The following is a 16,875-nucleotide window of genomic DNA, read 5'->3' as shown; positions in this document are numbered from 1 at the left end:
CAGCTGTTGCTGAACTACAAGTCCCATGATGCATTGCAGGGCCTGAAGTTACAAGCATTGTCTCCCAAAGGCGGAGGCATGATGGGACTTGTAGTTCCACAACAGCACAAAACACATCATCATTCATGGATTATGCCAAAGATTCCATTCCCAGCCTGCCCAAAAAAGGGCCTTGGCTTATATGAGCTCATCCAGAAAGTATTCACAGCGCTTCACTTTTTCCACATTTTGCTATGTTACAGCCTTATTCCAAAATTAATTAAATTCATTATTTTCCTCAAAATTCTACAAACCATCCCCCATAATGACAACGTGAAAGAAGTTTGTTTGAAATCTTTGCAAATTTAAAAAAAAAAAAAAAAATGAAAGAATCCCATGTACATAAGTATTCACACCCTTTGCTCAATACTTTGGTGAAGCTCCTTTGGCACCAATTCCAGCCTCCAGTATTTCTGAGTATGATGCTACAAGCTTGGCACTCCTATTTTTGGGCAGTTTCTCCCATTCTTCTTTGCAGGACCTCTCAAGCTCCATCAGGTTGGATGGGGGAGGGTCGGTGCACAGCCATTTTCAGATCTCTCCAAAGATGGTCAATCGGGTTCAAGTCTGGGCTCTGGCTGAGCCACTCAAGGACATTCACAGAGTTGTCCCGTAGCCACTCCTTTGTTATCTTGGCTGTGTGCTTAGGGTCGTTGTACTGTTGGGAGATGAACCTTCACCCCAGTCTGAGGTCCAGAGAGAAGGTTTTCATTAAGGATCTCTCTGTACATCACTGCATTCATCTTTCCCTCCATCCTGACTAGTCTCCCAGTTCCTGCCGCTGAAAAAACATCCCCACAGCATGATGATGCCACCACCATGCTTCACAGTAGGGATGGTATTGGCCAGGTGATGATCAGTCCCTGGTTTCCTCCAGACATGACGCTTGCCATTCAGGCCAAAGAGTTCAATCTTTGTTTCATCAGAGCAGAGAATTTTGTTTCTCGTGGTCTGAGAGTCCTTCAGGTGCTTTTTGGAAAACTTCAGGTGGGCTGTCATGTGCCTTTTACTGAGGAGTGGCTTCCTTCTGGCCACACCTATACAGGCCTGATTGGTGGAGTGCTGCAGAGATGGTTGTTCTTCTGGAAGGTTCTCCTCTCTCCACAGAGAAATGCTGGAGCTCTGTCAGAGTGACCATCGGGTTCTTGGTCACCTCCCTGACTAAGGTTCTTCTCCCCCGATCTCTCAGTTTGGCCGGGTGGCACCACTCTACGAAGACTCCTAATGGTTCCAAACGTCTTCCATTTACAGATGATGGAGGCCACTGTGCTCATTGGGAACTTTAATGCTGCAGAAAGGTTTCTGTACCCTTCCCCCGATCTCTGTCTCCATACAACATTGTCTCCGAAGTTTACAGACAATTCCTTGGACTTCATGGCTTGGTTTGTGCTCTGACATGCACTGCTCATCACCTGCCCAATACCAACCCTACAGTGAAGCATGGTGGTGGCATCATCATTCTGTGGGGATGTTTTTTCAATGGCAGGAACTGGGAGACTAGTCAGGATTGAGGGAAAGAAGAATGCAGCAATGTACAGAGACATCCTTGATGAAAACCTTCTCCAGAGTGCTCTGGACCTCAGACTGGGGTGAAGGTTCATCTTCCAACAGGACAACGACCCTAAGCACACAGCCAAGATAACAAAGGAGTGGCTACGGGACAACTCTGTGAATGTCCTTGAGTGGCCCAGCCAGAGCCCAGACTTGAACCCGATTGAACATCTCTGGAGAGACCTGAAAATGGCTGTGCACCGACCCTCCCCCATCCAACCTGATGGAGCTTGAGAGGTCCTGCAAAGAAGAATGGGAGAAACTGTCCAAAAATAGGAGTGCCAAGCTTGTAGCATCATACTCAGAAATACTGGAGGCTGGAATTGGTGCCAAAGGAGCTTCACCAAAGTATTGAGCAAAGGGTGTGAATACTTATGTACATGGGATTCTTTATTTTTTTTTTTTTTTTAATCAATTTGCAAAGATTTCATACAAACTCCTCTCACGTTGTCATTATGGGGGATTGTTTGTAGAATTTTGAGGAAAATAATGAATTTAATCAATTTTGGAATAAGGCTGTAATATAAAATGTGGAAGAAGTGAAGCGCTGTGAATACTTTCCGGATGCTCTGTATCTTCTCCTATGGGCTCCTATGAACATCTTATGTAAGCGATTTTATTTTATACCGATGATACAAAATGTATTTTTAGGTTTCCTTGCACTCCATGAATATAAAATACACAAGCGGAGTCCTCGGTAGCTAATGCACTTTAGACGCGTCTGTCTCACATGGCCGATTCCCTGGTCTGGAGATCGATTTATTTTCTAAGAGTTCACATAGTCATCATTTGTAAAAATGAGAATCTTACATTGCACTGAAATAGGATCCCAGATGACAGCGCTGAGGCTTGATTTTTTTCTTCAACATTGGAAGAAAACGTAATTTTCATGAAGGTTTAGTACGTTGTCAGAGCCAAATCAATTCTATGAAATAAAGGGGACCTCCAGGTTCTTCTGTAGGTGAACCATAGGGGAGTCCTGTCTCAAATGCTGCTTTATACATTGACATATCTCCATTAACCCAGTCTGTCCAGACAGTATGGATAGGCTGGGTCTCTTTGTGCAGAGGGACTGGTCTTGTCTCTGCTCCTTCTGTAGTTTTCTATAGTGGGTGAAGCCTGCTGGGTCCCACCAAAAGCTCTGCTCCCTCTCCTTGTGCAAGGGGACTGGTCTGGTCTCCGCCCCCTCCTGTAGTTTTCTATAGTGGGTGGAGCCTGCTGGGTCCCACCAAAAGCTCTGCTCGCTCTCCTTGTGCAAGGGGACTGGTCTGGTCTCCGCCCCCTCCTGTAGCTTTCTGTAGTGGGTGGAACCTGCTCAGCCCCTCCCATGCCTTGTCTCCCTTCTGTAGTTTTCTGTAATGGGTGGAGACTTTTGGGTCCCCTCCCACAGCTCTGATCTCTCTCATTGTGCAGGTTGACTGGTCTGGTCTCCACCCCCTCTTGTAGTTTTTCTGTACTGGGTGGAGACTGCTGGGTCCTGCCAAAAGCTCCACTCTCTACCTCTTTGTGCAAAGGGACTGGTCTTGTCTTCACCCCCTTCTGTAGTTTTTCTGTAGTGGGTGGAGCCTGCTGGGTCAGACCAAAAGCTCCACTCTCTGTTTATGCAGAGGGACTGGTCTTGTTTCAACCCCTTCTGTAGTTTTCTGTAGTGGGTGGAGCCTGTTGGGTCCCTCCCAATGCTCCGCTCTCTCTCTTTGCGAAGGGTGACTGGTCTGATCGCCACCCCCTCCTGTAGTTTTTATAGTGGGTGGAGCCTGCTGGGTCCCGCCAAAAACTCTGCTCTGTCCTTGTGCAAGGGGACTGGTCTGGTCTCCACCCCCTCCTGCTCAACCCCTCCCATGCCTTGTCTCCCTTCTGTAATTTTCTGTAATGGGCGGAGACTTTTGGGTCCCCACCCACAGCTCTGATCCCTCCCATTGTGTAGGGTGACTAGTCTGGTCTCTGCCCCCTCCTGTAGGTTTTCTGTTGTGGGTGGAGCCTGCTTGGTCCTGCCAAAAGCTCCACTCTCTACCTCTTTGTGCAGAGGAACTGTTTTTGTTTCAACCCCTTCTGTAGTGGGTGGAGCCTGCTGGGTCCCGCCAAAAGCTCCACTCTCTATCTTTGTGCAGAGGGACTGGTCTTGTCTCCACCCCTTCTGTAGTTTTCTGTAGTGGTGTAGTGGATGGAGCCTGGTGGGTCCCTCTCAATTCTCCACTCTCTCTCTTTGTGCAGGGCGACTGGTCTGGTCTCCGCCCCCTCCCATAGTCGGTGGAACCTGCTCAGCCCCTTCCAAGCCTCATCTCAATTCTGCCGTTTTCTATAGTGGGTGGAGCCTGCTGGGTCCCACACAAAGCTCTGCTCCCTCTCCTTGTGCAAGGGGTCTAGTCTGTTCCTCACCCCCTCCTGTAGTTTTCTGTAGTGGGTGGAACCTGCTCAGCCTCCCCCCCCCATGCCTTGTCTCCCTTCTGTATTTTTCTGTAATGGGCGGAGACTTTGTGCAGGGTGACTGATCTGGTCTCCGCCTCCCTCCTGTAGTTTTTTGTAGTAGGTGGAGCCTGCTGGGTCCCACCAAAAGCTCCACTATCTATCTATCTATCTATCTATCTATCTATCTATCTATCTATCTATCTATCTATCTATCTATCTATCTATCTATCTATCTATCTATCTATCTATCTATCTATCTCTTTGTGCAGGAAGACTGGTCTTGTCTCAATCCCCTTCTGTAGTTTTCTGTAGTGGGTGGAGCCTGTTGGGTCACTCCCAATGCTCCGCTCTCTCTTTGTGCAAGGGGACTGGTCTGGTCTCCGCCCCCTCCTGTAGCTTTCTGTAGTGGGTGGAACCTGCTCAGCCCCTCCCATGCCTTGTCTCCCTTCTGTAGTTTTCTGTAATGGGTGGAGACTTTTGGGTCCCCTCCCACAGCTCTGATCTCTCTCATTGTGCAGGTTGACTGGTCTGGTCTCCACCCCCTCTTGTAGTTTTTCTGTACTGGGTGGAGACTGCTGGGTCCTGCCAAAAGCTCCACTCTCTACCTCTTTGTGCAAAGGGACTGGTCTTGTCTTCACCCCCTTCTGTAGTTTTTCTGTAGTGGGTGGAGCCTGCTGGGTCAGACCAAAAGCTCCACTCTCTGTTTATGCAGAGGGACTGGTCTTGTTTCAACCCCTTCTGTAGTTTTCTGTAGTGGGTGGAGCCTGTTGGGTCCCTCCCAATGCTCCGCTCTCTCTCTTTGCGAAGGGTGACTGGTCTGATCGCCACCCCCTCCTGTAGTTTTTATAGTGGGTGGAGCCTGCTGGGTCCCGCCAAAAACTCTGCTCTGTCCTTGTGCAAGGGGACTGGTCTGGTCTCCACCCCCTCCTGCTCAACCCCTCCCATGCCTTGTCTCCCTTCTGTAATTTTCTGTAATGGGCGGAGACTTTTGGGTCCCCACCCACAGCTCTGATCCCTCCCATTGTGTAGGGTGACTAGTCTGGTCTCTGCCCCCTCCTGTAGGTTTTCTGTTGTGGGTGGAGCCTGCTTGGTCCTGCCAAAAGCTCCACTCTCTACCTCTTTGTGCAGAGGAACTGTTTTTGTTTCAACCCCTTCTGTAGTGGGTGGAGCCTGCTGGGTCCCGCCAAAAGCTCCACTCTCTATCTTTGTGCAGAGGGACTGGTCTTGTCTCCACCCCTTCTGTAGTTTTCTGTAGTGGTGTAGTGGATGGAGCCTGGTGGGTCCCTCTCAATTCTCCACTCTCTCTCTTTGTGCAGGGCGACTGGTCTGGTCTCCGCCCCCTCCCATAGTCGGTGGAACCTGCTCAGCCCCTTCCAAGCCTCATCTCAATTCTGCCGTTTTCTATAGTGGGTGGAGCCTGCTGGGTCCCACACAAAGCTCTGCTCCCTCTCCTTGTGCAAGGGGTCTAGTCTGTTCCTCACCCCCTCCTGTAGTTTTCTGTAGTGGGTGGAACCTGCTCAGCCTCCCCCCCCCCCATGCCTTGTCTCCCTTCTGTATTTTTCTGTAATGGGCGGAGACTTTGTGCAGGGTGACTGATCTGGTCTCCGCCTCCCTCCTGTAGTTTTTTGTAGTAGGTGGAGCCTGCTGGGTCCCACCAAAAGCTCCACTATATCTATCTATCTATCTATCTATCTATCTATCTATCTATCTATCTATCTATCTATCTATCTATCTATCTATCTATCTATCTATCTATCTATCTATCTATCTATCTATCTATCTCTTTGTGCAGGAAGACTGGTCTTGTCTCAATCCCCTTCTGTAGTTTTCTGTAGTGGGTGGAGCCTGTTGGGTCACTCCCAATGCTCCGCTCTCTCTTTGTGCAGGGTGACTGGTCTTGTCTCCGCCCCTTCTGTAGTTTGTGGGGCCTGCTGGGTCCTGCCAAAAGCTCTGCTCTCTCTCTCTTTGTGCAGGTTGACTGGACTTGTCCCCGCCCCTCATGTAGTGGGTGGAGCCTGGTGGGTCCTGCCCAATGCTCCCCTCTCTCTCTCTTTGTGCAGGTTGACTAGTCTTGTCTCTGCGCCTTCTGTAGTTTTCGATAGTGGGTGGAGCCTGCTGTGTCCCTCCAAAAGCTCTGCACTCTCTCCGTGTGTAAGGGGACTGGTCTGGTCTCCGCCCCCTCCTGTAGTTTTCTGTAGTGGGTGAAACCTGCTCAACCCCTCCCATGCCTTGTCTCCCTCTCCTTGTGTAGGGTGACTGGTCTTGTCTCAGCTCCCTCCTGTTGTTTTCTGTAGTGGGTGGAGCCTGCTCAGGCTGTGAACAGCACAGTGATGATGTCACTGCTACTTTTACAAGGCAACATCTGGACTTGCAAAGACATTTGGTGCGCACAAAGTAGATTGGAATCCTTTGTGGCTAATGAGGAATATATTTACTTACATCTTTAAATAAATACAGCTTTAAATAAAAAGCTGAAATTTGTTTTCATTAAGGCAGTGCTGGGAGTGAATTGCCTGGTGTGGAGTTAATGAGCTCTGCTGTGCCTCACACATAACTAATCTTCAGCTGCAGGACGATTGTTTATAGAAAGCCTTGTAGAGATAAGAGACACTTTTGTGTCGGTGACGCGTTTCTGTATGGTAGTGGGTGTTAGTGTGAGGGTAACAACCTCTGATCAGGAGTACTGGAGCCAGAGAATCACATACAGCTACACTCACACATCTCTGCCTGCTGCAAAGAATCCGGCCATACGGAGCATTCAGTTTTAATCTGCTAATTGACTATTTTGGGTATGACTACAACTATATTACCAAAAGTATTGGGACGCCTGCCTTTACACGCACAAGAACTTTAATGGCATCCCAGTCTTAGTCTGTAGATAGAGGTGGGCCGAACACCCCCCCCGCCCCCTGTCGGTTCGCAGCAGAACTCCCGAACAGGGGAAAAGTTCTAACCCAAACGGCGAACCCCATTGAATTTTAAAGGCTTCTATGCAAGTACTTGACCAAAAAAGGAGTATGGGGGGCCGGTATCAATTAAAAAAAAAAAAAAAAAAGTTTTTTCAGGAGCAGTGATTTTAATTATGCTTAAAGTGCAAAAAATAAAAATGAAATATTCCTTTAAATATAGTGCCCGGGGGAGGGGGACCCTTAATGTGCCTGTAAAGTGGCACATCTGTAACATGTATAGAACATGCTGCAGCAAAAATGAGATTTCTAAAGAAAAAAGAGTCAAATTCCATTTAAGATCACATGACATCAGAAGGAGCGGGGCGACCGGGTGATCTATAAGAAATGTCAAAGCGCGGAGTGGGCATGGGGTGGGAGGCTTCCCAGGAGACAAAGGCGTTTTATCTTTTTTGGGTCATCGGCCAGCGTGATTGACGATGGATTTACATGTTTTTTTTTTTTTAATAAAGGATTTGTCAAACAATGTCTCATATGGTTAATACTTTTGTACACATTTTTGGTGAATGGGTAGGGGTACGATGTACCCGATAAACATTCACATGGCGTGGGGGGCGGGATCTGAGGGCCCCCTTATTAAAGGGGGCTTCCAGGTTCCAAAAAGACCCCTGCCTGCAGATCCCGACAAACACAGCCCAGGGTTGTTGGGAAGAGACCCCTGTCCCCATCAACATGGGGACAAGGTGCTTTGGGGTGGGGAGGCAGAGCCCCCCTTGCCCCAAAGCACTTACCACCCCCATTTTGAGGGCATGTGGCCTGGTTTGGTTTAGGAGGAGGGGGGCACTCGTTCTTCCCCCCCCCCCTTCCCTCCCTTCCCTGACCTGCCAGGCTGCATGCCCGGATAAGGGTCTAGTATGGATTTTGGTGGGGACGCCACTTTTTTTTTTTTCTTATTTATTTATTTTTTTTTATTCAGCTGTCACCGAGGAAACCCATTGACAGCTGATGATTCATCGGTTGTTAAGGACGCCGCGGCCGGCTTCCTGGCCCCACTCCTTAACAACCAGCTTGCACTGTGTCCTGATTGTGCATAGTTTGCACAGAATGCACAGTGCACCGCTCAGTGTATTGCAGGATGTTTCTCGGGGTAAATGCCCTGCAAATTCAGGTGTTCGGCGAGAAGCCAAACAGGCAAATGTTCGGCCCAAACTCATGCTCGGGCCGAACCATTCGCCCATCCCTAATATCAATGTATAAAGCACCTGCTGACTTGGCACCATCCACAGGCATCTTAACTCTTCAATAAGACACAGAAGTAGAATCCAATTTTAATTCATAGAGTTTCAGTATAGAGGATGTTTTCCAGTCTTCTGAAGTGTAAGAAGACCATGACTTTCCTTTGTCCTATCTCTGCAAAGCACTAACACAGACTGAAGGAACATAGAAGAGACCGGAAGGGTCTCATTAGGACTGCACTAACTAGCCTTAAAGTGGTTCTAAAAGCTCAAGGTTTTTTACCTTCATGCATTATATGCATGAAGGTAAAAAACCTTTTCCGTGAAGCAGCCCCCCTGCTAATATTTACCTGAGCCCCATCTCGATCCAGTTATGTTCACAATGGTCTTGGCTCTCCAGGGATTCTGCCTCATTGGCTGAAGCCATTGTCTGTCAATCACAACCTTTAGGCCAATAAGGCGAGAGAGGCTCTTTTTGTGAATGGAGTTGCAGCTTGGAAGTAAGCCTGCTCGGGTGTACCCATTGCAAGCTGCTTGCCCTGTGGGCACTCTGCAGGAGAGAGGGTCCAGGAGCGCCGGCGGAGAACCCGAAGGGGGCTGTTCCATGCAAAACCACTGCAAAACTAAAGGGCCTTTAATATCACTTTAAACAGGAGGGGAGGACAGAGGGAGATACTAAATCACCTAAGTAAACAAATTGAAGTGGCCCAAAACCGCCACCAGGTGTCAGCCTACATCAAACAAAGGCAAATAATACAACATTAATTTTTATTAGTTGTTATTTCCAGTGTATACTGTGATTTGGTATGGATTTAGTGGAAGAACGGGTATAGTATCCCCTTTTTATGGGGAATGAAGAGAGGGAGGGTGGTGTTCTGTACTCCTGTCCTAGGGTGACAACACTGTTCCTTCATAGATGCAGAGAGTATTGTCGTTCTAGGACAGGAAATGTGTTATTGGCAGGATCACTGGGTGAAAAAAGAGAAAGAGAAAACTGAACAAGGAAAACAAATGCAACCGCCACAATATATTACTTTTGCAATATATTACATTTTGAGATTGTTATTTGGGGCTAATTGAGGCTTGCAGGTTGCGAGAATGCAGAATGCTTTTTCGAGACCAAAGCAAGTGTGAGGGAGCCCCGAAAAACAGAAATGGGCTAGCACAGGGATGTCTCTACAGAGAGTTTTTGTAGCGGGTTCAGTAACTTTCTGATCCTAAAAAAAGCTCCGTACTCATTCTTACACAATTAAGTGTATTTTTTAAATACAGACAGTTTAAGTACCTAAATGTGACCTGGTATCAGCCTTCTTCAGTCCCCTATACAGCAGGGCTGGAGTGTGAGAGGAATAAGCAGCACGAGAAGCCGATCAGTTCAGAAGCATGCTGAATGGAGCAAAGTGACAAAGATGAGCCGATCACTGTGCTGCTTCTCCTTTCACTGTCCAGTCACAGGTTGGGGCCTCGCCTGGGATTACATGGGTTGAACGATGGTGGTCATCAGAATGTGACCTGGTATCATCCTTTTGCAGTCTCCCGTACAGCAGGGCTGATGTGGTGAGAGGAAGAAGCCGCACAAGAAGCCAACCAGTTCAGAAGAATGTTGAATGAAGCAGAGCGAATGAAAGATGAGTTGATCACTGTGCTGCTTTTCCTTTCACGGTCCAGTCTCAGTTTGGGGCCTCATCTGGGATTACATGGACTCAGAGAAAGTGGGTTGAATGATAGTGGTCATCAGAATGTGACTTGGTATCAGTCTTTTGCAGTCCCCTGTACAGCAGGGCTAAAGTGGTGAGAGGAAGAAGCAGCACAAGAAGCCAACCAATTCAGAAGCATGCTAAATGGAGCAGAGTGACTTAAAGATGAGCTGACCACTGTGCTGCTTCTCCTTTCACTGTCCAGTCACAGGTTGGGGCCTCACCTGGGATTACATGGGTTGAACGATGGTGGTCATCAGAATGTGACCTGGTATCGTCTTTTCGCAGTCTCCTGTACAGCAGGGCTGAAGTGGTGAGAGGAAGAAGCAGCACAAGAAGACAACCAGTTTAGAAGCATGCTGAATGAGGCAGAGTGGCTGAAAGACAAGCTGATCCCTGTGCTGCTTCTCCTTTCATGGTCCAGTCACAATTTTGGGCCTCATCTGGGATTATATGGACTCAGAGAAAGTGGGTTGAATGATAGTGGTCATCAGAATGTGACCTGGTATCAGCCTTTTGCAGTCCCCTGTACAGCAGGGCTGAAGTGGTGAGAGGAAGAAGCAGCACAAGAAGCCAACCAGTTCAGAAGCATGCTGAATGAAGCAGAGTGACTGAAAGATGAGCTGATCACTGTGCTGGTTCTCCTTTCACGGCCCAGGCACAATTTGAGGCCTCATCTAGGATTACATGGATTGAATGATGGTGGTCATCAGAATGTGACCTGGTATCCACCTTTTGCAGTCCCCTGTACAGCAGGGCTGAAGTGGTGAGAGGAATAAGCAGCACAAGAAGCCAACCAGTTCAGAAGCATGCTGAATGGAGCAGAGTGGCTGAAGGACAAGCTGATGACTGTGCTGCTTCTCCTTTCATGGTCCAGTCACAATTTGGAGCCTCATCTGGGATTACATGGACTCAGAGAAAGTGGGTTGAATGATAGAGGTCATCAGAATGTGAACTTGTATCAGCCTTTTGCAGTTTCTTGTACAGCAGGGCTGAAGTGGTGAGAGGAAGAAGCAGCAGAAGAAGCCAATCAGTTCAGAAGCTCGATGAAGGGAGCAGAGTTACTGAAAGATGAGCTGATCACTGTGCTGCTTCTCTTTTTACGGTCCAGTCACAGGTTGGGGCCTCGCGCGGGATTACATGGATTGAATGACGGTGATCATCAGAATGTGACCTGGTATCATCCTTTTGCAGTCTCCTGTACAGCAGAGCTGAAGTGGTGAGAGGAAGAAGCAGCACAAGAAACCAACCAGTACAGAAGCATGCTGAACGAAGCAGAGTGACTGAAAGATGAACTGATCACTGTGCTGGTTCTCCTTTTACTACCCAATCACAGGTTGGGGACTCGTCCGGGATTACATGGATTGAATGATGATGGTCATCAGAATGTGACCTGGTATCATCCTTTTGCAGTCTCCTGTACAGCAGGGCTGAAGTGGTGAGAGGAAGAAGCAACAGAAGAAGCCAATCAATTCAGAAGCTCGATGAAGGGAGCAGAGTAACTGAAAGATGAGCTGATCACTGCTTCTCCTTTTACGGTCCAGTCACAGGTTGGGGCCTCGTCCGGGATTACATGGATTGAATGATGGTGGTCATCAGAATGTGACCTGGTATCATCCTTTTGCAGTCCCTTGTACAGCAGGACTGAAGTGGTGAGAGGAAGAAGCAGCAGCCAATCAGTTCAGAAGCTCGATGAAGGGAGCAGAGTAACTGAAAGATGAGCTGATCACTGCTTCTCCTTTTACGGTCCAGTCACAGGTTGGGGCCTCGTCCGGGATTACATGGGTTGTATGATGGTGGTCAGCAGACTTGAGGACATCTAGTGGCAGAAAAAGGTAACACCAGGTAAATCTTTGCAGCAAAAACCCATTTTATTTGATCTTTTAACGAGCTTTTCATTTTTATCTTATTTTCTGCTGCGATCTGTGCAAACCAAATGATTAAAAAAAAAAAAATTAACGGGGAAAGGTTTTTTTTTTTTCACCCCCTTCCAGTTTAGCAGCGAATTAAATCCTCTTGAATATCTCCTCTCCGTCAGCACTGTCTAAATCACCTGGATAACGTTAGATCATTTAGAGAGAGTTGATAAGATGCTCTTTTCAGATGTTCAGCATTCCAGCGGGGTGACCGCACGCCCCATTCGCAGCGCTATCATCATTTTTCCAGTATCTTTCGGGACTTTTTCATTAAGCCGTAATATAAACACCAGCTTATGGGATTGTCAGCAAAAAAATGCTTAAAATAGTTTCGGTCTAAATGGGCTGGAAAGGAAATTACACAAGTTCATAACATTAGCCATGAGCCGGCAGCACTTGCAAAGATTTACGAGCGGCAATAAAGGTGATATTTCATGTAGATAAATTGTTTCGATTTGATAATACAACATCTGCAGTAATAAACATAGATTCATTCCTGGGGCCGCATCAGCCATAAACTGTACCGGCTTGAATTTAAAGGAGGTGTAAAGCAAACCACTAAAAATCTCATAGAAGCTTTAACAGAGTCTTGACATTTCAAAACTCCTATTAAATTTTTTTTTAAAACTGAAAAAAAAAACTTGTTCTGACTTGTGAATAGAGATGAATAGCCGGAAATCAAATTACAGGCTATTCACAGTATAGCAGTAAAATGAGGAAAGTGAACTGTCTCAAGTGCAGCACCTGCGCCTGCCATGCAGCCATCACTGGACTATTGTGTAACAGGAGATCGGCAGCACCAAAGTGGAATAAAGATGAAAAACAAAAAAACATTTTTTTATTTAAAAAAAATAAAAAAATATTGGCTATTGAGGAAGATCTGTTGACTGCTAGAGAAATATGGCATATATTCAATTTTATATCAGCAAAACTTGAAAACCTGGAGGCAGACAGAGAGGAGACGTGGAGGTGGAGGAAAGGAATGATGGAAGTGAATGCAGAGCATCTCTGTTTATACAATCAGGAAATGTATAATGGACTGCAGATCATGACCTCTCCTTCTTACCTATCTCTGTCTCTGAAAATGTACATTTCTGTAATATCTTATCATCTCAATTTAAAGGGAAAGTGTTGTGGTTTATGGATACTTTCTTTATATTCATTTAGATATTATTATTTTTTTATTATTATTATATTCAGGACTAAAAATATGTATAATTGTCTTGTTGTTTTTCTTCTTCTTAATAATATATTACTAATATTAATAATTACTAATAATAATACTATTAGTAATAATATTATATTTAGGGCTAATATTATGTATACTTTTCTTGTTCTTCTTTTTCCTGGTATTATTATTAGTAATAATATTATATTCAGGGCTAATAATATGTATCATTTTGTATAATAATAATATTTTATTCAGGGCTAATAATATGTATAATTTTGTATAATAATGATATTATATTCAGGGCTAATAATATGTAACATTTTGTATAATAATGATATTATATTCAGGGCTAATAATATGTATCATTTTGTATAATAATAATATTTTATTCAGGGCTAATAATATGTATAATTTTGTATAATAATAATATTTTATTCAGGGCTAATAATATGTATAATTTTGTATAATAATAATATTTTATTCAGGGCTAATAATATGTATAATTTTGTATAATAATGATATTATATTCAGGGCTAATAATATGTATAATTTTGTATAATAATGATATTATATTCAGGGCTAATAATATGTATCATTTTGTATTATAATAATAATATATTTAGGGCTAATGTTATGTATCATTTTCTTGTTGTTCTTCTTTTTCCTGGTATTCTTATTAGTTATATTATTATAGTCAGGGCTAATAATATGTATCATTTTGTATAATAATGAGATTATATTCAGGGCTAATAATATGTATCATTTTGTATTATAATAATAATATATTTAGGGCTAATGTTATGTATCATTTTCTTGTATTATTATTAGTATTATTATTAGCAATAATATTTTATTCAGGGCTAAAAATATGTATCATTTTGTATAATCATAAAGATATTATATTCAGGGCTAATAATATGTATCACATTGTATAATAATAATAATATTGATTGATTTCAATCCTCTATACCATGCTTTTCCCGACCGCCCATGCACACACGGAGGCACTTAGGTCTCGTTGGGAGGGAGACCTGGGCAGGAAATTCTCTGATGACGACTGGACGAAAATTTACTACCACATGCATAAGGGATCCCTGAACGTACTTGCTCAAGAAACTGGCTATAAACTATACACCAAATGGTACCGAACTCCTGAATTACTGCATAAGTTTTCAACAACCAACTCTCCTACTTGCTGGAGATGCGGCATACACCGGGGCTCCCTTTTGCATGTTTGGTGGGAATGCCCTATTGTCCAACCGTTTTGGAGGGAGGTACACTCCCTGATTTCCCGTATTACCACCTACACTCCCGACTTCACACCAGAGCAATTCCTGCTTCATCACACCTCCTTGCCCTACTCTGGATACAAAAAGTCCCTTACCCTGCACCTTATTAATGCAGCAAGGATGTGCGTGCCTTGTCATTGGCGCTCTACCTCCCCCCCCACAGTAGCCGAATGGCTAAGTAGGGTACGGAGGGTGGCGGAAATGGAGGACACGATTGCACAGGCCAAGGATGCTCACCACAAGTACTACACAACGTGGGCCCCCTGGGTACACTTTACAACACTTCCTGACTTTCTTGCTCTTACCGCTATATCCTAAATGCTGTATAAGGCTGACCGGACTCTGAGTGTTTCTGATATCTTCCCCCTTACACCAGATATTGAGATTTCATCCGAGTACCTCACACCAACACAGTAGACCTCAAACCCCCTTTTGGCGCTTCCCCACCCCCTTCCTTCTCCGCCTTTTTCTCTTCTGTTTGTTTCTCATCCCTAGCCTCCTCCCTCCTGTTTTTCCCCTCAACTTCCCCCCCCCTTCTCCCCTTCACCCTCCCCTTCCCATCCCGACGTTCCTCCGATCATTCCCTGGATACGGACCCGACCCCCCCCCCCCACGGGCTTACACGATTGCCTCCATTGCTTCCCTCCTGTGGGTTTCCTTGGAATTCCACACCCCGAGACGGATCACACACATTTGGTGGTGGCCCCCTGTGTCCGGATACAGTGAGTTCCCCCTTGGGGGTGTCCGACCATGGGAGGCACCATCTATGCCCCTAATTGTGCCTTTTCCGTAACACATCCCGCACCTCTGGAGGTCCACACGGCCTCTGACTGTATGTTCTCCCTGTGGCCCCACATCAGAGTATGGGAAGCAGGACTGTTCCCGCACTACTTAAGGTATATACTACATGCTCAGTTTCAGTCTTGCACTCCCATGTGCTCCAATGTACGATTGTGTCGTGGTTTGTTCCTCCACCCTTATATTGTATTTTGGATGTTACTGTTGATATTTCTGTAACGCTTTGTACCATTCAAACTGCTGTTCAATGGTTATTTCATTCTACTGTATTTTATTTCAATAAAATGTTTTGGGAAAAAATAATAATATTGATTATATTTAGAGCTAATATGTATCATTTTGTATAATAATATTATACTTAGGGCTAATAATATGTAACATTTTGTATAACATTATTATATTCAGGGCTAATAAAATGTATCATTTTGTTTTAACAATAAAAATATTACATTCAGGGCTAATAATATGTATTAGTGATAGACTGGTGTGGTTTTTTCAGGGCTGATACCGATATTTGGGTCACAACACATCGGTATCGGCCGATATGGGTTGATATTTTGTACATTTAAAGTTTTAAAAAATAAAGACAATTTTTGACACAAATCTGGTACTGAACATGTTCATTTTTGCTTAATGGCTGGCTTTCTGGCACCCTGTGGTGGGTGGCTGGCTGGCACCCTGCAGTGGGTGGATGGCTGACTGGCACCCTGTGGTGGGTGGCTGGCTGGCACCCTTAGGTGGGTGGCTGGCACAGGGGCTGTGGGCGGCTGGCTGGTGCAGTGCCTGTGGCTCACTGGTACAGGTCCTGTAGGTGGCTGGCTGTCTGGCACCCTGTCTGTGGGTGGCTGGCTGTCTGGCACCCTGTCTGTGGGTGGCTGGCTGTCTGGCACCCTGTGGTGGGTGGCTGGTTGGCTGGCACAGGGGCTGTGGGGGGCTTGCTTGAAAAGGGCCTGTGGGTGGCTGGCTGGTACAGTGCCTGTGGCTGGCAGGTACAGGGCCTGTGGGTGGCTGGCTGGATGGCTGGTACAGTGCCTGTGGCTGGCTGGCTGGTACAGGGACTGTGGATGTGGGTGGCTGGCTGGCTGGCACCGGGCTGCTGTGGGTGGGTGGGTGGGTGTATGGCTGTGATACACTCCCGCGAGACTAGTCCCAACTCCAGACGAGGCTGTCCAAGGCGAGGGAGGCGGCATAAGAAGGCAGAATGACGTCACAAAAATATCGGCCAGTTCCGGGGCCGATACCGATATATGGGGGAAAGTGCATATCCGCCACCGATATATCGTCCTTGCCAATAATCGATCTATCCCTAATATGTATTATTTTGTTGTTATTATTATGGTAGTTGTTGTTTAGTAATGATTATTTTTATTATTATTAAGAATAATGTTATATTCAGGGCTAATAATATACATACTTTTATTGTTGTTCTTCTAATTATTATTATGATTTTTATTATGTACAGGGCTAATAATATGTTTTATATTGTTGTAATTATTATTATATAGTAATTTTTTTATTTTTATTATAATAATAAATAACTGCAGATTTAGAGAGGGTAAAAAATTAACTTTTAAAATGGCATTAACGTGTTTTAAAATCTTCTGTGAGATTTTACTGATTGGGTTTAAAGGTTTAAAAAACCCCCAATGGGAAGGAGAAGGGGAGAGATGGGCAGATCCAATCTATGAGATTTTAGCGATTGGGTGTTCCTCTCTCTCCCTTAGCTATTTTATGTGCTCTGGTCATTGTGGGGTTGATTTGCTAAAACTGGAGAGTGCAAAATCTGGTGCAGCTCTGCATAGCAGCCAATCTGCTTCTAACTTCGGCTTGTTCAATATGGCTTTGACAATAAAACTTGGAAGCTGAT

The 16,875-nt window shown here is 45.4% G+C and overlaps 1 protein-coding gene across 2 annotated transcripts in view; it reads left to right on the top strand.

The window, feature by feature from the left end:
- The window catches only part of LOC309560030 (relaxin receptor 1-like), a 269,217-nt gene that overhangs the window by 126,017 nt on the left and 126,325 nt on the right, over positions 1 to 16,875 (top strand). The window lies entirely within an intron of this gene.

Source organism: Pelophylax lessonae (assembly GCF_965119305.1).
Source record: "Pelophylax lessonae genome assembly, chromosome: 7".
In the NCBI taxonomy this organism is placed as follows: domain Eukaryota; kingdom Metazoa; phylum Chordata; class Amphibia; order Anura; family Ranidae; genus Pelophylax; species Pelophylax lessonae.
Note: the sequence above shows the minus strand (reverse complement) of the source record. Positions and strands in the feature narration are given on the sequence as shown.